General features: G+C 43.3%; 1 protein-coding gene across 3 annotated transcripts in view; it reads right to left on the bottom strand.

The window, feature by feature from the left end:
- Ipk2 (Inositol phosphate kinase 2) overlaps positions 1 to 25,030 on the bottom strand; it is a 232,520-nt gene that overhangs the window by 120,148 nt on the left and 87,342 nt on the right. Inside the window, exon 1 of one of the 3 annotated variants that reach the window (XM_068225670.1) lies at positions 5,100 to 5,235. The exons of the other annotated variants lie outside the window; for them this stretch is intronic. The gene's annotated coding sequence lies outside the window, so the exon portion shown is untranslated. Of the gene's footprint in view, positions 1 to 5,099; positions 5,236 to 25,030 lie in introns of those variants that run through there. 3 annotated transcript variants of the gene reach the window in all.

Here is a 25,030-nt window from a genome sequence, read left to right as displayed (position 1 = left end):
CCATAGAATGTTTTTAACATTTGCAGTCGATGAAATTAAATTATGGTGTCCTTCTGGGAACATCATTTTTGAAATAATAATAATAATAATAATAATAATAATAATAATAATAATAATCGAAAGAAGCTATAATTGCAGTCTTGAAACAACTGACTAGTATTAAATCCCATGTTTCGTTTTTCCCTGCTAAAGAAAATGTGGCTTGCTTTATGATAATGATATTGGCCTTACGTCCCACTAAATACTTGTTTACAGTTTCTGGAGACGCCGCGGTGCTGGAATTTTGTACCGTAGGAGTTATTTTATGTACCAGTAGACCTAACGACACGAGGCCGACGTATTTGAGCACCTTCAAATACCAATGCACCGAACCCGCTAACATGAGCTAAGAACACCAGCGCTCTACCACCTATTATTATTATTATTATTATTATTATTATTATTATTATTATTATTATTATTATTATAGCCCGACTCCTTGGCTGAATGGTATTCTGGTCTTCGATTCAGAGGACTTCAGAGTTCAAATCCCGACCAGGCTGAGAGTCTTAACTGCTTATAGGTAATTCCTCTAGCCCGCGGACTGAGTGATTGTGTCCATCTTTACGCTTCTCTTGATCTACACATAACCACCCAAGACACACGCAACAGTGAATGCATCAGGAAGGGCATCCGCCCGTAAAACTGGGCAAAATTAATGACATACCTTGACCTCAATAAATTGAAGAAACGGCTAAGAATAAGAATATCATTCTAACACATACATTCATTCATTCATTCATTCATGCACGAGCACAATTCTATCATGAAATAATTCATCAATTCATATAGTCACTCATTCATCCTTCATTCCGTCAGTTCATTCAAAATGTACGTTGTAATTGTACGATAACTCTATAAAGACTGATGACACTAAAGTAAGCACTAATACAACTTTAGGGAGGGTAAGATACATGTTTGTCCTAAACTGTATAACTCTGTTAATATCTAGGAGAAAATAATTAATTAATTAATTAATTAAATAAATAGCCCGCCTTTGTGGTGTAGTGGTTAGTGTGATTAGCTGCCACCCCTAGAGGTCCGGGTTCGATTCCCGGCTCTGCCACGAAATTTGAAAAGTGGTACGACGGCTGGAACGGGATCCATTCAGCCTCGGGAGGTCAACTAAGTAGAGGTGGGTTCGATTCCCACCTCAGCCATCCTGAAAGTAGTTTTCCGTCGTTTCCCACTTCTCTTCCAGACAAATGCCGGGATGGTACGTAACTTAAGGCCACGGCCGCTTCCTTCCCTCTTCCTTGTCTATCCCTTCCAATCTTCTCATCCCCCATAAGGCCCCTGTTCAGCATAGCGGGTGAGGCCGCCTGGGTAAGGTACTGGTCCTCCTCCCCAGTTTTACCCCAACCCAAAGTTTCCAACTCCAGCACACTGCCCTTGAGGCGGTAGAGGTGGAATCCCTCGTTGACTCCGAGGGAAAAACCAATCCTGGAGGGTAAGCAAATTAAGAGGAATAAATAAATAAATCAACTTTAGACATAAAATCTACAATATAGAAACTGGATTGAAATGGTTAAAAAAATGAAAATCCATAGCCTGTTTCCAGGAATGGAATGAATGAAGGCCCCTACTAGCGGCGAGGATGGGAATTGTGCCGGCTGCCGAAGCCTGTCGCACTCCTCTGGGGCAATGTTTAATGTAATGAAATGATATTGGAGAGTGTTGCTGGAATGAAAGGTGACAGGGAAAACCGGAGTACCCGGAGAAAAACCTGTCCCGCCTCCGCTTTGTCCAGCACAAATCTCACATGTAGTAACCGGAGTTTGAACCACGGAACCCAGCGCTGAGATGGCCGGCGCACTGCCGCCTGAGCCATGGAGGCTCTCACATTGAAACAGTTAATAAGTTGAATTATCAAATGCAGCAGTAGAGAAATAGCGATACGGAAAGGAATGCGTGAATCAAAACACATTTTGGATTACGTAAATAATTACTTCCTCTCCAGTTTCAAGTGATTCGAAACTGGGGAATGGGACTATTTTATTTTATTTATAAAAAAAATCCCTCATCAAGGCAGTTGTGTCAAATGAGAAGCCGTTCCCCTTGCGGGCGTTTTTATGAAGAAAATTTATTTTAGCTCGGCTCAAGTGATAGAGAAAGCGTTCGACAAGGTTGACTGGAAGTTATTTCAAACTCTGAGAATGTTGGGTCTTGATTGGAAGGACAGATGTTTGCTTTTTAACCTGTATAGAGCCCAATGCACAGAAATAAACATCAACTGAATGACAAGAGAAGCAAGAACAGGAAGAGGAGTGCAGCAAGGCTGTCCCTTGTCACCTTACCTGTTTAATACCTTCATAGAATTCGCTATTAGAACAGTAGAAGAAAAAACCAACGGGATAAATTTTAATGGTAAACAAAGTCATAGTATTCACTTTTCAGATGATATTGCATTGATTCCTGATTCAGAGCACAAAATGACTACGATGCTCGGTATACTAAACACGTTAGAGAAGTTCAGGCTAAAAGTAAACACAAAGAAAACTAAAATGATGGTCGTTCAAAAGAAGAAGACTGAATTGGAAACAAACATTAAATTAGGCTGTGAAAAAATAGATCAGCTTAAAGAATTTTGTTACCTGGGTAGTGTTATTACCAATGATAATCAGTGCCTGATAGAAGTCAAAAGAAGAACTGCTATGGTAAAAACAAGTGTTTCAAAGCAGTAAAAATCTATTGTTAAATAAGCACATAGGAATTGAAACCAGGAAGAAATTTGTTAAAACCTTTGTTTGGAGTGTGCTAACTCACGGTTGTGAAACCTGGACTTTGGGAAAACAAGCACAGTCAACACTAGAAGTTGCGGAAATGTGGTTCTGGAGAAGACTGACAGGGACGAGTTGGACAGAAAAAAATCCGACTAATATCCAAATCTTGAATGACGTTAATGAGAAACGGATTTTAATTTATTCAATAGAGCAGAGAAAAGCTAAAATTCTTGGACACGTCCTAAGACATGACACCTTTCTCCAGAATGTCTTCGAAGGTAAGGTCCAAGGGAAGAAATCGAGAGGAAGACCACGTCTCTCATACCTTAGGAACATAATCACTCAGCTGGGTTTTGCTTCCTATGTCACGATGAAAAGGACTGCTGAAGACCGTGAGATGTGGCTGCAGCGACAAGGCTTAGCCTTTAGACAATGGATGGATGGCAAGTGATATTTAACGCAGCGAATTTTTTGCGGAGTTCAATGAGTGGGTGGGTTAACGCGACAATATAGCAGCCGCAAATATTCCGGAAAGATGGATTGGACGAAGGGACAGTGTCGAATACCCCCTCCCGCGCGTTTACCCGACTTGACGCCCATGGACTTCCTCTTATGAGGGTAGGTCAGTGATAAGGTTTATGTCACAAAACCAGAAACAGTCCGTGCATTGCAGCAGGAAATTCAAAGACAAGGTCTCCAAATTCCAAATTAATTGTTTCAAATAGTTTGTGATTCCATTCCTGCACATTGCCTGGATAATGGTGGTGGTCAGTTTGAACACCTGCGAAGAAAACCGGTGGAGTAAATTTGTTTCCTTCAATTGAAATCATTCCATATATCCTAAACGATATTGCATTTGTCTGCCTGCTGTCATTTCTTGATGGATACAGTACTTTTGCATCCATCTCTTGGCACAGGCCAAAGTAAAGTTTAGCTTCCACCGAAGTCCCAGTCAACATCCATGGCTGTGACAATATGGAAGTTGCTGGGGTATGGGCAGTGCTGAGTAATGACATTCAGAGCATGACTAGTGCATCGGAGTGTTATGAAAGGTTCTGCTCATAGGGTCAGTCGTGCTGCAATAGTACTTTCTGACCCAGTGAGGAAAGCAATGGCAAACACCTCACTCCTCATCTTGTCTAGTACGCCTCATTTTGGTGCTGCCATTGGTTTTGGGGGTTTCCTTATAACCGCATAACCTTTGGTGGTGCTGTTTGAGGATCCAACCAGCCTCTGGGCTAATGACCTAACAGACAGACAGACAGACAGACAGACAGAGACAGACATTGCATTTGTTGTCAATAAAAAGCGGGTACATGAGTTACTGTGAGTCGAAGAGTGAGTACATTTTTAGGACAACCTGTATAATGCAATATTATATTGCATCGAGGAATGCAAAACTAGTGCACATACGATTGAAGCAAGTACAGCAATGCAATCTATGACTAATACGTTGACTGTATAGGCTGGAATAAACAAAGTCAAAAAATGCGTCTGAAAGCAATCACTCATTCCAGACAATAAATTTGTTATGCCACAGAGTAAAATCCGCCAACTACAAGCAGCCATTTGATGTTCATTTATGGAATTGAGGTTACTTTTCCAGAGAATAAATCGATACATTGTATCATAGATATTTCTTGATATTTCAAGTTCCATTCTACTCTATCCGTTAACCCTCAAGCACACGCGCCAAATCTTAGGACGCAGACACACGCGCGGGGGTGCTTTCCACCCCACATATCATTGCATTGTAAAATATGAATTACTGTATTAATTGAAGATTTTAAGATAGATTATGTAAGAATGACTTTCTGCGGGGATCCAGCCAGAAAGATAAAAGAGTGGGGAGAGCACAGGAAAGTTATTTGTACATTTCACTTTTTTTTTTTTGTTGCTAGGGGCTTTACGTCGCACCGACACAGATAGGTCTTATGGCGACGATGGGATAGGAAAGGCCTAGGAGTTGGAAGGAAGCGGCCCTGGCCTTAATTAAGGTACAGCCCCAGCATTTGCCTGGTGTGAAAATGGGAAACCACGGAAAACCATCTTCAGGGCTGCCGATAGTGGGATTCTAACCTACTATCTCCCGGATGCAAGCTCACAGCCGCGCGCCTCTACGCGCACGGCCAACTCGCCCGGTGTACATTTCACTAGGAAATAAAATGACCTGGAGTGGATTCCACCCCATACGCGTGTGTTTGAGGGTTAAGGGTTTTGGTATCATAAATGGCGTCAACACATACAAATAGATTTTACCACTTCATCATCCTAAGGCGGTAGGTACACGAATCGTTATGTTATGTTCTGAATTTAACATTGATTTTAACAACTTACCAGAAACTAGTTTCCTCCAAGAGAGGTTCCCTTTCGACCAGATGCTCCTTCGATTTGGTGAGGTCTTAACACACGAACATGACACTATCTTGACTCACTTCCTATTAGCAATATTACGCGAGTACAGGTGATGTGGGATAGAGACTTCTACTGCGAAATGGTGACTCACTTGTCAATCCACGTGGCCTTGGAAATTCCTTCCTTTTCTCACCGCGGTAACGTTATCTAATTCTCTTATAGTGATTACCACATTTCTTTGCCCTTGTCGTTTGACCCTGGATCCAGTGCTAATCCCCTTTATCATACCTATAATTTCTATTCTTCACGCTATTTTATGGGGACTCGGAAAACAGAGGATCACGAAGTCAACCTGGCTGCTGCTTAGCCGAGGCGCTAAGGACGCGATCTGGTCATCCGAAAGAACACAGGTTCAATTCCTTGTCAAGAAGTAGAAAATAATATAACCCCAGTTGTCAGTTTGCTAATCATCTGAAGTGGTGCCATCTCAACATTCCGATTGTACTGCTAACTAAGTCATTCCGAGGCGGTGCAGCTCTTTGTATGCACCTCCATGGGGGTCTTCTCACCAAGGTGGTGGCCCTTCGTATCTCGGCCAATGCATGTCGGATTTTTGAAATGAAATGTCACATCCAGTAAGCGATCATCTTAGACTGTCCTCCAACTACCTTGATGTGTTCACCGTCCTTGCGTTCCATAACAGATAATGTCTAAAGAAGATGCCCGGAGTTTTGGTTTATCTTAAACGCCCAAGGAGGGCAATTTGACCTGATCATGGAAATTGTGATATTTTCCAATTAATAGTCTACTAACGTTGAAATACTGTGTTTTCATTACAGGTGGACAGCCCGCATGTAAGTGATGCAGTTACAGGGATTAAAAGGAATAACAGAATTAGTGCACCAAAATACGTGTTTTATACGAATAAAGGAGATGTCCATTTCTATTTTTTTTTTAATCTTCCCCCGTACTCAGAGAGGGATCCCACCTCTACCGTCTCGGGGGAATTTTGGAGCGTGAGACATTTCGATGGGGATACAAATAGGGAGGAGATCCAGTACCTCGCCCAAGCGGTCTCACCTGCAATGCTGAACAGGGGCCTTGTACGGAATACGAAGATTGGAAGGGGTATACAAGGAAGAGGGAAGGGAGCGGCCGTGCCCGTACGTTCGGTACCATCCCGGGATTTGCCAGGAAAAGAAGTGGGAAACCACTGAAGACCAATTCGAGGATGGCTGAGAGGGAATCGAAACCCCCTCTACTCAGTTGACCTCCCGAGGCTGAGTGGACCCCATTCCAGCCTTCGTACGACTTAAAATTTAGTGGCAGAGCCGAGAATCGATCCCGGGCCTCTGGGGTGGCAGCTAATCACACTAACCACTACACCACAGAGGGGGATTATTATTATTATTATTATTATCAGTTCTAGATCTTTTTGTAGCCAGCCCTGAGGTATACAAATAGCGTGCTTGTCTGTTATCCGGAGGTTCGATACCCAGTAAGGTCAGGGATTTTCACCTCGGAGGGCTTGTTCGAGGTCTACTCAGCCTACAAGACTACAACTGAGGAACTATCTGACTGGAAGATACTGTCCCTGGTCTAGAAAGCCAAGGATAATGGTAGATAGGACTCGTCACACTGACCACACGTCACCTCACAATCTGCAGGCCTTCGAGTTGAGCAGTGGTCGATTGGTAGGTCAAAGTCCCTTGGGGCCAGTTGATTGTTACATTTTTCTAGTTTAAAAAAAAAATGTAGGCACCATGGTGACGGAAATTTGTCCTAGAAGAGTTTCCTAACGTGCCAGAAGGCAACGGCACGATCAAAATCACTAGCCTCAACTGACATCGAACCCACTGTCTTACGAACAGAAGGATAACGGTTAACCGATTTTGTGACACACTGGATTATTATTATTATTATTATTATTATTATTATTATTATTATTATTATTATTATTTCCAAAGAGTGTCAGTTATTTGTTCTCGGATAAACATTCAATACACCCCAAGGTCGACTCTAAACGTCAATGATACGCTGTATATTCATGGGCACACTAATGTGTAGCCAAGCAATCGTCGTTATTGTCGCCTTATTATCATTCATAAAACGTATCATAAATTTCATGTTACTTCGTATTAACATACTTGTAAATTCACTTTAATGTGACTCTTAACATGGTTTATGATAACAATGCATGTAAACACAACACTAAAGGCGATGTTTTCTGACCTTGAGAGTCAATGAAGACTAGAGGCATGTGCTGTCTAGCAACGGTGGTAAAGGCGCGTATGAAGCATCCGGGGTTTGATAATCCGCCAGTAAAAAGAGAAATTTTAGTGGAAACCTTTACCTTCCACTTCTCCATCTCTAAATCGCAAATCACCGTACCTCATCTCCTAAAGAAGCCCACCTCCCCCTTCAAGGAGGGAGGAATGTAAACTTTGAGTAGTGTTAGTATGTGCCGCTCACTTAAACTTGAATCTCTTGGCCAGGGAGAAGGCGTTATCTTCTAGGTGGCCCGCCTTCCCCTTCAGGGGAGGAATGAAAACATGCTTAAATAAAAAATACCGCCCACTTAGTCAACTATCACAGAGAAATAGAATGCCACACGGACATTATGTAACGATATTAATTATTTCTCCAGCCCCCGTGGCTCAGGCGACAGCGCGCCGGCCTCTCACCGCTGGGTTCCACAGTTCAAATCCCGGTTACTCCATGTGAGATTTGTGCTGGACAAAACGGAGGTGGTACAGGTTTTCCTTCGGGTACTCCGATTGTCACTTTCATCTTTCACTCCAGCAACATACTCCAATAACATTTCATTTCATCTGTCAGTCATTAATCGTTGTCCCAATGGAGTGCGACAGGCTTCAGCAGCCGGCATCATTCCTATCTTTGTTGCTAGATGAGGGTTTAATTCATTCCACCCCTGGCTCGGTCGAATGACTGGAAACAGGCTGTTGATTTTCATTATTTCGATTATCACAGATACAGTATGCAACAATACAGCCCGCCTGAGGGCCATTATCGTTAATGCGCTGAAGTTTAAACGGCCTGACACCGAGGTTAGCCGGTTCGAGTCCCGTTGGTCGAAAAATCTTTAACTATCAGAATGTTGGCCGGCAGGGTAGGGGAGGTGGTGGTATACAATTTATAATCACTAGATTGCGTGCCAAAAGCCTGGATTAAATTCCAAACCTCTGCGCAGTGCTCATATGGAGTGAGGGCATATGACGCTGTTGATGGTGATTCGTCCGTCGGATGGGGACGTTAAGCCTTGAGCAGACCCCTTGGTGCTATTCGACAGGAGTACGCTATGTGCCGGCACTGGGTTTCACCCTCTCCCTACTATCATATATCACGTCATTCATTTCACCTCATTAACTCCTCTGATCTGGTTGACGTCAGGAAAGGCATCCGGTCATAAAAACCAGCCACGACAGATTCATCTCACCTCATACCCGACCCCGTAGGGAAACGGGAGAGGGGTTGGACAAAAAATGTACGCAACAATACAAAATCAATCAATGGTTTCTATGGTAACAGCTGAAACAAATTCAAAATTAATAAAGTTGAATTTTGAAATGACAGATGACACGAAATCCATTCGTACAACAAAAGGGGTAAGAAATTAGTCATGCACCTGACTGCGTAGCCTGAACAACTGTTCAACTTAAAGAATACAGCTGCCATATATGCGGAACCAACTTCATTTATTGGGATTGTTTCAACGTCCAGCGAAACAAATACTTAACTTCCAAAGAAGATACATTGGGAAAAACTGCCAGACGTATTAAGAGGCATAACTTTCCCCCTTGAACCCACTGTAATATTCCTAATAGATGTACTCATTTCTTTTAACAAAGCGATAAGTACCCTGTGACATGATTGTACACAGGACATAAATTCTGCTGTGACATCATACTTATGTGATAAAGCAGCTACCTGGACTTGTTCTACTTGTGACAAAAAATCTGGAAACTGGCGCCTATACATCGGTCTCTTGCGTTTATCGGCCAAAAGTGAACTTTTCTGCTTCAACATCCCATATAGTGAAACGACTTAATTTCCTGCGACTTTTACCTCTTCCCAGAAATGAAACAACTCTGAAGGAACTGCTTGATCAGTGCCGACTGAAGTACGTAGTTTCCTAAGGCGATTACTTTGAAGGTAATTGTGCATCGGTGAAGTGTTGACAAGGAACTATACAGCAAGTTGAAGCCTTCATGTGTGTCTAGTTTTCAGCTCGGAGGTTGGTTGTATCCTCAAATAACACCACTGAAGGTTACGCGGTTATGCAGCCCCGGAATGTGGCGTACAAGGTATGATGTGGAGTGAGGTAGTTAGCAATTGCTTTCCTCACTAGGCCAGAAAATGCTATTATAGCACGACTGAGCCTATGAGAAACACTTTTCATAACATCCAGATTCACTAGTCGTGCTCTGAATGTGATTACTTAGACCACCCATACGTTCATAGCCAATAATGTGACAGACTTCAGTGGAAACTACGCCTTACTCTGGCCTGTACCAACATTTCATCCATCAAGAAATAACCACGGGTTACCATCTATATTACAGTATACACTTTAAAAACACTTACTATATAAAAGCATACACTGATATTACAAAGATCTTGGGACACGAGCCTAGTATCGCGTAGGCCCTCATGAGCAGCAGCTTATCGTGGCATCTATTTCACTAGTGGAAGAAACACCCGTTGAGATATTCTGACTTATGCCGTTTGGATAGCTACATACAGCTTCCTGCTATTTGTTGGTGGAGGGTCTTGGGTGTGAATGAAGTTCACCACCACGTCCCATAAATGCTCGGCATGGTTCATATCAGGATAACAAGATGGCTACAACAGAAAATGTTGAAAATCTCCAAAAATTCTCCAAACCAACCAATTCTGGACAACTTGAGTCCTATGATACGGTGGCTTATCCTGCCGGAATAGTTCATCGTTGTGAAATTCACGAAGGGTTGCAAGTGGTCATCGAGCCGTTCAATATTGGAGTAACTAGTCAACGACCTGTTCAGGTGGATGAGTAGATCCAGCCCATGCCACGCGAAAACACCATTGTGGGGATACCACCAGACTGTACGGTGCCTTGTTGACAACTGAACTCCATGGCTTCATGGGGCTTTCGCTATATCCGAACCCTTCCATCAGTTCGAAACAACAGGAACAGTGACTCATCAGAGCGTGCTACATGTCACCAGTCCTTCAGTGTCCAATTAGCAACGTCACGCGCCCAGGTGACACGTTGTGCCTAGTGTCGTGGTGTTAACAAGGTCACTCCGGTAGGTCTTCTGCTCCCATATCCCACCGACGTTAAAGAACGCTGTATTGACCTCCTGGATATGCGTCTGGTATCTCCTGCGTTGAATGCGCAGGCGATTTAATAATAATTTTATTTGATTTACATCCCACCAACTACTTCTACGGTTTTCGGAGACGCCGATGTGTCGGAATTTAGTCCCGCAGAAGTTCTTTTACATGCTAATAAATCTACCGACAAGAGGCTAACGTATTTGAGTACCTTCAAATACCACCGGACTGAGCCAGGATCGAACCCGCCAAGTTGGGGTCAGAAAGCCAGCGTCTCAACCGTCTGAGCCACCCAGCCCGGCGCATGTGATTTGAGCTAGTGTGACTTGCCTCTTACCCCGGACAATTCTAGCCAGACGCCGTTGCGCAGTTCACTGTGGGTAGTAATTCTTCTCATGAGGTATTCCCGTTACACGCGTGACACCGTCTATCAGGGAATGTGAAATGTCCACACAACTTCGACAAAGGAATGTTCCGTCCATTTGGCCCCCACTATCATGCCCCGTTCACGGTTGCGTGTCAGATCATGCCTGGAACAGGTCCGGGCACTTCCAAGACATCACGGTGCAGTGGCTTATCCGCTATTGCCCTTAAATACTGCTATTCCATTACCTTTGGCATGTCAGTGGAAATGTGTATTGAAATCTGGCAGTTGTAAATTAGAATGGTAGGACTTCCTGTCTGGGAACACTGAACTGTTAAGTAGGAAAAAATAATCATTTAGACTGAAGAAATCTAGACCCTGAATCGAATGCATATGAGAAATTGTGTGGAAAGTTGACGTTTCGCTAATATCCTTTTTCTACTCCGCTTAAAACAAGAGTACGGAGATATTTTAAAGATCAAAGCCACCATCGAGTTCACACTAACGAAATAATTCATAATCTTAAAGCCTAAGGCCATAAATTAAATTTAACAATCTCACCAAAACTACATAAGCAATGCTTTGAAATAATGTGTTTTAGTGCAGCTGTATATCTACAGCGAAGACTGGATCTGCTAGAGAGGTGGATTTCAGAAAGTGCTGTATTTTTGTAGCATAATAACTTGGGGCTAAGAAAACATTTTAAGAATAGAAACTTTGTGTTCTCGATGAGATGGTTTCGCCAGGAATTATTCTTGAAGATATTAGAAGGGGAATGTGGTTCCGACACGAAGGGTCACCTGCTCGTTTCAGTCGTGAATGTTCTTTATCAAAGCTATCGCCCACCACATTCACTGTGTGCTCAGCCTCGCCCAGTACATGCAATGTCCATTATGTCATCTCCCTGCATTCCCAGGCTTGTTTCGTCCTATTTCAACACCTCCACGGGCTACCTAAGTTTCTGTACATGTACAATCTTGTGAATCACCCTCTACTAGCTGCTGTACCTTCTGAATCACCCTCTACTAGTAGATGGTGATTTAGAAGGTACAGCAGCTATGTAATTGCTGAATCACCATATACTACCTGCTGTACTTTCTGAATCACCGCCTGCTAGCTGCTGTACCTTCTGAATCACCATCTGCGATGTAATTGCTGAATTACCCTCTACTAGCTGTTGTACAATCATTCAGCACCTGCATGATTATAATTTTTGTCGACCCTTCAAGTTGTACCCCGTGCGGGTGGAAGCGGTAGAATAACATCAACGGTATCCCCTGCCTGTTGTAAGAGGCGACTAAACGGCCCCAGCGGATCGTAACTTGGAAGTGTTAATAGAGGATGGTTGCCCAGTTGTACTTCCTCTTGTACTTTTATCTTTCATATCCGACCTCCCTTGGTCAACTGGCTCCCGCTCGCAATTGGTGGAAGGAAGGAACATAGGTCAATACATCTGTAGTTGTTGTCGCAAGACAAAATCCCTCATAAATCTGTGACTGTAGGGGTTCTTGTGCCAGGTTTCAGGCCTATTTTACTGTGTTAAGAGATCTATCCGTTTCAGTACAACTAGGCAACCATCTTCTATTAACACTAATCAGAGAGAAAAAATGGAAGGGATCCGACTTTTAGATAAATGAAAGTATCGGTCAAAGGAAGATAAGGGCCACGAAGGGCGTGAAAGTGAAAGACTTCCTAGCCCTCGCAAACTTAATAGCTTCGGGGTCGGAAAAAACAAGAGTTGACCAAGGGAGGTCGGACAGGATAGATGAAAGTGAGGAGCCTGGCACAAGTAAGTGGAAGCAATGCCAGGACTCAGCTGAGGGCCCCGTAGTCACCAACCCATCCTCCAAAGTTCAGAGCCCTTGGGACCCCTTTTAGTCGCCTCTTACGACAGGCCGAGGATACTGTGGGCGTTATTCTACCTCCCCCACCCATGGGGAGATCTATCCGTTTCAATGCCTTGGGTGTAATATACTGTAGTTAAATATTTACAAGCCCCGGATAACCATTTACGGATGTGAATAACCATTTGCGGATGCGGAGTGGATGCGAATAATATTTTGTTCGCGCAGGGCTCTACCGATGAGTCGGAAAATTTCCATCATGTACACTGGTGCGGGAAAAAGATCTGCCATTGAGAGAGAAATTTTTCCCCATGTCAGGAAAGAAATCCCCTCTTCTCTAAAGCTGTTAAAAATCTAATTTATAGATTTATTTTTCAAATTATGTTTCAGTATGACGCTCATATTCCCGGTTCACGTTGTTTCCGACCACTCCATATACAGCCTAGATGAACAGTGGCAAACCAGTTCGTATATCTGGGAACCATCATGAGCATGACGGCAACTGTGAGCCTGAATACCTACGTAGACATACAACTTGATAAACGAGGCTAAAAGTCAGGTTGTGAGTTTCACAAATAGGAAAAGTCCTCTCAGTTTTAATTACTGCGTTGATGGGGTGAAAGTTCCTTTTGGGGATCATTGTAAGTATCTAGGTGTTAATATAAGGAAAGATCTTCACTGGGGTAATCACATAAATGGGATTGTAAATAAAGGGTACCGATCTCTACACGTGGTTATGAGGGTGTTTAGGGGTTGTAGTAAGGATGTAAAGGAGAGTGCATATAAGTCTCTGGTAAGACCCCTACTAGAGTATGGTTCCAGTGTATGGGACCCTCACCAGGATTATCTGATTCAAGAACTGGAAAAAATCCAAAGAAAAGCAGCTCGATTTGTTCTGGGTGATTTCCGACAAAAGAGTAGCGTTACAAAAATGTTGCAATGTTTGGGTTGGGAAGAATTGAGAGAAAGAAGAAGAGCTGCTCGACTAAGTGGTATGTTCCGAGCTGTCAGCGGAGAGATGGCGTGGAATGACATTAGTAGACGAATAGGTTTGAATGGCGTTTATAAAAGTAGGAAAGATCACAATATGAAGATAAAGTTGGAATTCAAGAGGAGAAACTGGGGCAAATATTCATTTATAGGAAGGGGAGTTAGTGATTGGAATAACTTACCAAGGGAGACGTTCAATAAATTTCCAATTTCTTTGAAATCATTTAGGAAAAGGCTAGGAAAGCAACAGATAGGGAATCTGCCACCTGGGCGACTGCCCTAAATGCAGATCAGTATTGATTGATTGATTGATTGATCATCTGCCCAAGTTCAATCAAACTATAACGCACTTCAATAAACAATGCGACAAAGAATATTGTCAACACCCTGATGTTCCCTCTTACGTCCTACGCATCAGAGACATGACCTTTACGCTACGTGTCGACGAATTTGAGATGTGGTGCTGACGATAAATGGTTCACATTCCGAGGACAGCTCATAGAACTAACGTGGAAGTCCGACTGCAACAAAGATTGTCTACCCTGATCTACAAGAGGGCCCTTGAGCATATCACCCACAGCCTCACATGGTGTCCCCCTGTGGGTGGGGGCGGTAGAACAACACCCAAGGTATCCTCTGCCTGTCGTAAGAGGCGATTAAAAGGGGCTCCAGGGGCTCTTGACTTGGGAGCGTGGGTTGGCAACCACGGGACCCTGAGCTGAGTCCTGGCATTGCTTCCACTTACTTGTCCCAGGCTCCTCACTTTCATCTATCCTATCCAACCTCCCTTGGTCACCTCTTGTTCTTTTCCGACCCCGACGGTATTAGGTTGCGATGCCTAGGGGTCTTTCATTTTCACGCCTTTCGTGGCCCTTGTCTTCCTTTGGCCAATACCTCCATTTTCGAAGTGTCGGGATCCCTTCAATTCTCTTTGATTGGTGTTATATAGAGGATGGATGCCTTGTTGTAGTGCCTACTTCCTCTTAAAACAATCACTTCTAGAGGATGGTTGCGTAGTTGTACTTCATCTTAAAACAATACCACCTCACATGGTGGTCGACGACGTGGCAGGCCACCAACAATATCAACCTGGTTCAAGCGACTTGGTTAGCTAAACACCGTGGTGTACGGTGAGGAAGTGCAACTACAGTACACACCTCTGTAAAGACGTTTGGACCCCTGCACCGTATCCCCGTATCATCTTCACTCATCGCTTCCTGATTTCCATCTCCCAACTCAGAGGCAGTAATTGCCCACAGAAAATCACGTCTCTTCAGCTAGGGGCATACATACCACCGCTAACAATACAATTGTTTAGTCATACCGCAATTTATGATCCAGTCGTGACTCTTTAGACTTCCTGCTCTCAGCAAAGCGCCGTGGCACGTGTCTCTGACATTTGCTTCTCATGAAGCAACAATGGGCAGAGTTATTCTAAAGAGAAACTTCCCTCACTAAAATACATTGTCGTAGATATCGTTGAAAGGGCGATGGGACATGCAGTTGGCAGGCGAGTAGCCACAAATTTGTCTCGTAGGAGCTCTTTTACGTGAGGTATCAGAAATGTGTTCCACAAGTGTTCTTTTATGATATTCCCCCTGTGCATGGGGGTGGTAGAATAACACACACGGTATGTCCTGCCTGTCGTGAGAGGCAACTAAAAGAGGCCTCAAGAGATTGCGAGCGCGGGTTGGCGACCACGGGGCCCTTAGCTGAGTCCTAGCATTGCTTTCACTTACTTGTGCCACGCTCCTCACTTATATCTATCTCCCTTGGTCAACTCTGGTACTTTTCGAACGATTTTGAGTATTCGAGGCCTAAGGAGTCTTATTTTCAAGCCCTCCGTAGCCCGTGTCTTTCTTTAGTCGATACCTTCAGTTTTTGAAGTGCCAGACCCCTTCTATTTTTCCTCCTCTGAGTAATGTTAATAGAGGGCGGTTGCCCAGTTGTAGACTACTTTCGCTTAAAACAATAATCACCACCACTCCTTTATGTTAGGTGCCAGAAATTTGTCCCAAGATGCCCTTTTATGTGAGACGCCGTAAGTTTATCCCACAGGTGGTCTTTTACGTCGGGGGTCAGAGATTTGTCCCATATACTTCCTTTTGCGTGAGATAACAGAAATAATTATGTGCCACAAGCGTTCTTTTACGTGAGCTTCCAGAAATTTTTGCATGAGGTGTTAAAAAAATCGGCGCCCACAGGTTCTATTTTACATGAGGTTCCAGAGACTTACGGACACAGACTTAGTGATGGGACATTCGATTCATTTTACTGAATCGATTCATTTGATTCCGTTCACGTTACTGAATCGATACAGTGATCCGATTCACGGCTCTTGGTCACCGCTCCTACTGCATCTGTGTAGTATGTGCTGGTAAGACAGCAGCAACAGCATTCAGTGCTCGCAGCTGCCATCTGGTCTTCATACTATGAACTTTCTTAGAAAAAATGCTAGTTACTCTAATACATCGAAGGGTGGGAAAGGTTAGGAAGGTAGCAGCCATGGCCTGAATTAAGGTACAGTCCCAGCATTTCCTGGTGTGAAAATGGGGAAACTACGGAAAAACCATCTTAACGGCTGCCGACGGTGGGATTCGAACCCACCATCCCCCGAATGCAAGCGCATAGCCACGCGATATTAACCGCACGACAACTCGCTCAGTCATTAAAAAAAAATCTATTAGCTGAGGATTTTTTAAATCGTCATATTTTGTATAGGCTACCCGAGATATACAGTAGCCCGCTGGTTTTCTAATTCAGCATACTGTTATTGCGTCTGTCCACATATGATTGAAGTCTTGTGCAACGATGTGACATATGAACTGAGAGAATACTGAGCCGTTCTTCCCAATATAAAACAGGTTCTTTTGAGTGGTCATGAGCATGACTCAGTCATAGGGCAGGCTAGAGTCGAGTTTAATTGTCAAATGTCAAGTAAGTTATAATACTAAGATTCATTAAACTAATAGTTTAACCTAATAGCCTACCTACTTACTAGCTACTTCAGAATTATGTTGTGACTACCTTTTTAACACTGCAAATAAATCCATCTATTATTTAAACCTCCCTGTAAGAAGAGGACAGTGAATGCAAATGAGTATTATTTTCAAATGAGCTGAGCTCGAGAGTCCATTATAGCATACGATTCTTTCAGTGTAGCATGGCTCACTGTATGTCTCGCTGCAGCGGAAGCTCGGCTCTCCGCGTGTCCAGTGAGCCGATAAGGAGCCGTGTGTATCATGTCTCACTGAGCCGGCTCGTTCACGATTCTTTCCGTGTGCCATGGCTCACTGTATGTCTCGCTGCAGCGGAAGCTCGGCTCTCCGCGTGTCCAGTGAGCCGATAAGGAGCCGTGTGTATCATGTCTCACTGAGCCGCGCTCGTTCACGATTCTTTCGATGTGCCATGATTCACTGTCTCGCTGCAGCGGAAGCTCGGCTACCCGTCAACGTCCAGTGAGTGCGCCACTCAGCACTGTCCGCTGGGAGTAAGCTGAATCGTGTGCCGTGAGCTAGCCGTTCCTGTGAATCGATTCACTCGGACACTTGAATGAATCGATACACTGCTTCGAATCATGCATTCAGTAGCAAACACTACACAGATTGTCTTTTACGTTAGATGCCATAAATTTGCCCCACGGGTGCCTTTTTAAACGAGGTACCAGAAATCGGTTCCACAGGTACTCCTTTAAGTGAGGTACCAGAAATGTGTTCCGTAGGTGTTCTATTACGTGAGGTACCACAAATTTGTTCCGTAGGTCTTCTTGGCATGAGATGCCAGAAATGTGTCCTACGGGTGCTCTTTTACGTGGCCGTAAATCTATCAACCCGAGACTGTATAATTTACAAGCTTGTTCACAGGAGAACGTCGTCGTCCTCGTCAAGAGTTCACTAAGGCAGTGAAGGAACAATGAATCCCTGAAGTGAAACTGAACGTAAAGCAGACTATTTATTTATTTATTTATTTATTTATTTATTTCATGATACGAGTTGAGCATCTCACAAATTGATAGAGAGCATGATGAAAACAATAATTTCCAAAACAAAACAAATAAAAAATTACATGAGAAACACAATATACAAAGGTCGCAGATATATATGTGAAATTCTGAATCACCTTCTTAATCCACACCTCTAGGTGTTGTTTGAAATTTATATCGTGTTATATTTTAACATTGCAATTATAATTTTTATCTGAATTATTATTGTCATGTGGGTATACTGAATCATTCGGGACTGTCTCCATTAGGAGGCAGTTTTGTAAATAAATAGAATACAAAAGAATGGAAGTAAAGAAAGAAATAAAGAAATATATAGGCCTACATACATTAAGAGATATCTGCCACATGCTTGCTCACATCGTTTACACACGCAGTTAGGTCCAGGACCATGGAATCGTTCCGTTTTACACACTTCATGATGAAATCCATGCACGGCGAATCTGGTGACCGTCCAATCTCGATTTATCATCGCATCTGTTAAGTAAAAATGTCCCATATTGTAGTTTTCTTCGTTTGAAGCTCCTGTAGTAGTTCCTTATAGCTCACAGTAGCTGCGTACGGCAAGAAACCTTGACAACAACTTTGTCAATGAGACTCAATAATCCTTATCTTTTTGTAAATATTTCTCTCTTTGTATGTATGGCCATTTACTGCAATAAAGATTATAAGTTAAGATATGAAAAAATTTGAATTAAAGTAGGATGTCTATTTGTTCCAGCCACTGAACAGCCGTTTTTGACGCTTTCAGAAGGTCGTCGATAGTACGGAGAAGGCTCTTGTGTTAACAACACCTGAAAAAACGCTAGTGAGATAGATGAGTCCACCTCACATCTTGGGAACAGTGGGAGAAGACTGACTAAAAGTGAAAGTGTTCCACCTTGCTCATACCTTAGACACTTTCAACCCAGCTACAAAGATGGTATTTCTCTCGCGTTGTTCTGCTCTGGCCTGCGTCTCTCACACATCTCCGACTGAAGTGTTGAGGGCGAATACTTAAACCGACAGAATTAGCTACGCGATTCGAAGCATGTAGCTGTTAAGTTGTATTAGGGACCTGTCGGCAGCTCTGAAAATAGTTTACCGTGGTTTCCCATTTTCACACCAGGCAAAAGTTGGGCCTCAATTAACGCCACAGTCGCTTCCTTTCCAGTTCTTCTGGTTGGATGATGACGTACAAAATGGATAAATACGTAAACACCAACAATAAGAGAAACAAACAACTAAAAATGAGAAAATGACACAAAAAGCGAAATTGTGACCTAAAATATTACAAGAAAAAACTTTTCCCTTTGCAAAAAGCTAATGGTTATGAATATGTGTTTCAATAAGTGAAATTCAAATACTGATAACGAACGATTTACTTGCTTCATTTTACATTGCATTTTCTGGTGACCAAGGCCTACGGTAACGATTAATGTGACATCACTAACGGTATACTTCATATTTCAGCACACACTACAGTATTTATAGAAATCCACAATCGTAGCATCTTTGGCGACCAAAGCCTACGGTAACAACTAATGTGACGTTACTGACGGTACACTTTCTATTTCAACACACACTATTTATACAAATCCACAGCCGCAGCATCTTTGGCGACCAAAGTCTACGGTAACAACTAATGTGACGTTACTGACGGTACACTTTCTATTTCAACACACACTATTTATACAAATCCACAGCCGCAGCATCTTTGGCGACCAAAGTCTACGGTAACAACTAATGTGACGTTACTGACGGTACACTTTCTATTTCAACACTATTTATACAAATCCACAGCCGCAGCATCTTTGGCGACCAAAGCCTACGGTAACAACTAATGTGTCGTCACTGACGGTATACTTTCTACTTCAACACACTCTCCAGTATTTATACAAATCCACAGCTGCAGCATCTTTGGCGACCAAGGCCTACGGTTACGATTGATGTGACGTCACTGACCGTACACTTTCTATTTCAACACACACTATGGCTGATGACACACGGAGCGGTTTCGCCGAGTCGGCGCATGTTTCTATTGTATCAGATGGGATGAAACAGACAGAGCGGTGCTCGCCGACAGGCGGCAGATTTGCCGACTCGGCCTGTCGTGTAGCTGGCGGTGCAGCGAGCGTTTTGAAGACTTTGTGCGCGCTCTAGCGCCATAGATTTAATACATTCAGCTGAATCACGGCCGACTTGATGCTTCGCTCTAGTCGGGCGTGGCTGAATTTACGCGGCGATTGCATCATTGGTAGGTATTCTTGTATTAGATATCATGAAGTATCTTTGAAATTCAATAATATACACGTAAAAGGACATATAGAGAAAGTAGACTTTTGGAATAAGAATAAGAACAATCCTTTATTTTTCGGTAATTTTAGCTAGCTTCCTCACCTAACGTCACGCTCACTAATGTGTTTTGTCCACTGCCTGCTCGAACTGCATCTAAAATGACTGCTTATAAGCAGTCATCGGGTGCGTATCGAGCAGGCAGTGGTTTCGTCACAGTCGGCAAAAACCGCTCTGTGTATCAATCACAGGCGGCGGCCGACGCGGCTGCCGACTCGGCAAAAACCGCTCCGTGTGTCATCAGCCTATTTATACAAATCCACAGCATCTTTGGCGACCAAAGCCTACGGTAACAACTAATGTGACGTTACTGACGGTACACTAAATTTCAACACACTATTATTTATACAAATCCACAGCCGCAGCATCTTTGGCGACCAAGACCTACGGTAACAATGTGTCGTCACTTCCTTCACATATTTTGTCGCGTCACGTTATACAAATATTCGGATGTTCCCACCCATAAAACACATTCATGATAAAATGGACGTAATAAATAAACATCTCTGTGGCCATCAACATGATACATGTATAACGTAGAATGTGTATGGTGTCACCAAAATCCAGGCACAAGTCATCAGACCTCTCCACCAGTAAAACGATGTCATATCTCGAGTGCAAGATAAGGTGATGTCTGTGTGTGTTTTTTTTATGAGTATGACACACAGGGAAGTGGCTATAAAGAATTTGTCGAAACTCGGTAGTGTATTAAAGTATAGGGATAGCTATCTACAGTGGCGTAGCAATACTGAGAAGGCTCGAATAAGGTTTCTAATTTCTCCGTTAATATTAGCCGTATAGAAAAAAAATGAAATGGCGTATGGCTTTTAGTGCCGGGAGTGTCCGAGGACATGTTCGGCTCGCCAGGTGCAGGTCTTTTGATTTGACGCCCGTAGGCGGCCTGCGTGTCAGGATAAAGATGAAATGATGATGAAAACGACACATACACCCAGCCCCCGTGCCAGCGAAATTAACCAATAGTGGTTAAAATTCCCGACCCTGCCGGGAATCGAACCCGGGACCCCTGTGATCAAAGGCCAGCACGCTAACCATTTAGTCATGGAGCCGGACAGCCGTATAGAAAACATGCAATATGCAAACTGGGAACTTTTTAATTAATTTAATTTCGTGTGGCTATTACTAGCCGATTGCAGCCCTTGTAAGGCAGACCCTCCGATGAGGGTGGGCGGCATCTGCCATGTATAGGTAACTGCGTGTTAGTGTGGTGGAGGATAGTGTTATGTGTGGTGTGTGAGTTGCAGGGATGTTGGGGACATCACAAACACCCAGCCCCCGGGCCATTGGAATTAGCCAATTAAGGTTAAAATCCCCGACCCGGCCGGGAATCGAACCCGGGACCCTCTGAACCGAAGGCCAGTACGCTGACCATTCAGCCAACGAGTCGGACAACTGGGAACTGGGACCCACGTTACCTATCTGTGCACAATATAATTTCCGGTCATGCGTTTTCACCGTACCAGAAACAATGACGGAACAGTGCCACTAGATTATATTACTGCTCTTGTCGTCATGAAGTTATGTTTTCTGCAAATGTACACAAACTAAAAGTCCACACTCACTGTAGTCACGTCACCGGCTAATACAAGGTCTGCTGTTTCCGGTTTCCTTCGTCTAAAGTCAAAGAGATCCACACACAGTTGTTCCGGTACTCCGAAAGACATTGCTAAATTAGTACCGGAAGTTTCTATACAGTGACGGCTCGTGTACGAGAGCACAAGTGCACGTGAACACTTAGAATCTGGAACGGGGACCCACGTTACCCTTTAATTACTCAGTATCCAACTTATTAATTAGAACTCTGATCTGTCGCATTTTAAATTTGCCGGGTTCTATACTTCAAACTTCCGGTATTGCTGGCATGTGCACATCGGCCTTGTGTTCTCGCTGTGGCAGGTTTCGCGAATGGGCGATTGATTGTGATATCATACCTTACGGAGCTGTTACTATACGGGAAGTGCACACTTCCAATGTGCTCTTTCTTTAGAATACCAGTAACCAAACCTTACAGGATGGTGCTGCCATCTCTACGGATTTTGTACCAACTCATACTTCTTTGAAAAGCAGTAGTCTTTGTTTTAGACTTGAGTATCCCACAATATCACACTCTTAGGTAATCCGCGGGCTTTAAACTGGTTGAAGACTAGCTTGTGTTACAATCATCGTGTAGTCTGTCATTGTGTATGTACTGGCTTTGTAAAATTTTACTGCAGCAGTTACAAGCAGAACTTTAATGTAATCTATACTTATATAAGGCGTGATCAAAATGTTTGCGTTTGAGGGCGTTGCTGTTTATAAAAGCATGACGTTTTGCTCCGGAAGCGATATACTGGCGGCATAGTATTCGGTGTCCCCAAATTGTGCAGCGAGCAACGTGCAGTAGGCCTACAGGTAGACTAAGCTGAATGTTGTTTGTGCCGATTATGCGAATAACCAACCACGGGTCTTCTCCATTTTGTAAATATGTGTCAACAAGCAACTACAACAGGCCGTTCATTTCTTCCGAGGTCTATTACTGACGCAATATAACATAATTGATTATAAAGGATACGCATTCTGGCAATGCATGCAGCGGTAAGTATACGAGTGAGCAGGCCAAGTGCAGAAACTGACGGCTACTGTAGGTGTACATTGTTATAACTCATAATGTATCAGACCCCACATTCAATATCAATTTGACCGGTGCTTATGTTTACCGATGTTATGGTGACGAAAGAATTAATCCCTTACAATGTTATGGAGTATTTGCGTCATAATTAGGTACTTCGATATATGACTGTGTAATGTGTAACTGTGTCTAATTGTACGAGACAACTGTAAGACGATGTCCGAAATGCGAGGTACAGTAAGTCGTGGACGTTGGATTATTTTGAAGAGATATCACTCAGCACAGTCCGCTGTGTTGTTTGTTCAAAAGAAGTAAAATACGTCAGCAGAAATACTTCTGGGATGATCCGACACTTAAAAACTCTGAAGGCGAATCGTCACAGAACACCTCCGGCGCGGTCTGTATCACAAGAAGCTACACTGTCAACAGCAATTGCGAGATATCCAGGTAGTTGTTCATCCTGTCTTAAAGTTATTAACAAATTATAGCCCTATAGGGTTATTCAGCTAAGACGTCTACCTCAAATAATGCGTGAACCTTTTAAGGTATTGACATTCTGTTTTCACTTTCGTTACCGGTCTTAAGGGGCTCGTAGTTGAACATAGTACTTTTCCAGACTTTTGACAAAATTTATCTGCACACACGTTTCCACGTGAGAATGTTATTTCAAGTAATAGTGGTGGTGATTGTTTTAGGAGGAAGTACAACTAGGCAACCATCCTCTAATTAATACTAATCAGAGGGAAACAATGGGACTCGACACTCGAAAAGTAAAGATATCGGCCGAAGGAAGACAAGGGCCACGAAGGGCGTGGAAATGAAAGATTCCCTAGCCCTCGCAAACTGAACAGCGTCGGGGTCGGAAAAGAACAAGAGTTGACCAAGAGAGGTCGGATAGGATAGATGAAAGTGAGGAGCCTGGCACAAGTAAGTGGAAGCAATGCCAGGACTCAGCTGAGGGCTCCGAAGTCGCCAACCCACGCTCCGAAGTTCAAAGCCCCTGGGGCCCCTTTTGTCGCCTCTTGCGACAGACAGGGGATACCGTGGGTGTTATTCTACCGCCCCCACCCACAGGGGGTTTTCAAGTAATAACTGCTGATGGTATACTATCTCTATCAAGCTTACGTTCATAGTTACTGGGACGTCGGACAGATCGCAGCAGAAGATAATTGGTCTCGAGATTCTCGCGAGAGTCTCGAGATCTTCTAGCGAGAGCATGGCCCATTGCTAGCACAGGCCGTGGATTCGTATGTCATAGCCTTCCATACATCACAGCCTGCATGGTTGCTAGGTAACATCGCGTGACACCTGTTACTGAAACGGGTAATTATTTACGGTCGTTTGATTTTCCCAACGGTAAATTTGAGTACTTCTTTCATTCCCTTCCATTCTTTGTAATTTACTTTTCTCGTTTTACTGCCGGATTGTTAGTAAGTACATGCAGGTTGTTTTAAGTTTTTGTGAATGTGTTTACTACTCTTGATTTATTAGTTTTTCTGAGTACAAAATTATCTTTCACGAGAGCTGTGTGTCGCAGTCGTAGAGCCGGCAGTAGTGCGGAGTTTAGTTACTATTCTCCAACTACAGGCCTGCTATTAAAAAGAAAAGTCAGACTCTGTTCAGTTGCGCACTTCTGCCTAGGCCTGGTCATGGAACAAGGACACAGCACCATGGAAAATAATTCTAAATTTTTCTCAACGAAACAGAAATGGTTTATTACATAGTAATTTTATAACCTGTTAGACAGTGATGGTAGGTTTTGTATTGAAAAATGAAGTATACTTTGTCCTAGTGGCAACCCTATAATTAGGGAAGTTGTAAAATAAAATATAATTAAAATAATTGACCATGCTTAATTTAGAAATAGAAGGCAGCAAATATAGTGCAGGCGTACTACAAGGGCGAAAAGGAAAAGGAAAAGGGCGAAAAGGAAAATGTTAAAGTGTAATTTTTGGAGTAGAAACGACTTACGCGCTTGATACCAGACGACTGTCTCGGCGAGAAGCACCTCCAGACCCATGAAGAACGCTCGGCACAGCGGGGAGCGAAGGAAGTAAAACAGGAGAGGGTACGGGAGCGCACGCGCAGTGTAGAGGAGAACATAGTCCGCCCTCTAGCAACCAACCCCTTGAAAACAATGTTAAATTTTATGTTCCCACAATATAGCCAGACACCTGCTAATTAATAAAAAGTTTCTCAATACATTTACACAGAACAGCCGCAAAGGAGCAGTTTATGCTTGCTTCAACACGGCACAGCGCCGCAGTACAGGAACGTTCTCGAAAGTTCTAACTAGTTATTTCGATATTATATCTGTTCAGAAAATGTTCAAAATCAATCAATCAGTCAATCAATCAATCAATACTGTTCTGCATTTAGGGCAGTCGCCCAGGTGGCAAATTCCCCTATATGTTGTTT

This window comes from Anabrus simplex, chromosome 1, assembly GCF_040414725.1.
Source record: "Anabrus simplex isolate iqAnaSimp1 chromosome 1, ASM4041472v1, whole genome shotgun sequence".
Taxonomy (NCBI): Eukaryota; Metazoa; Arthropoda; class Insecta; order Orthoptera; family Tettigoniidae; genus Anabrus; species Anabrus simplex.
The sequence above is the reverse complement of the archived record's forward strand: the minus strand, read 5'-3'. Positions and strand labels throughout refer to the sequence as shown.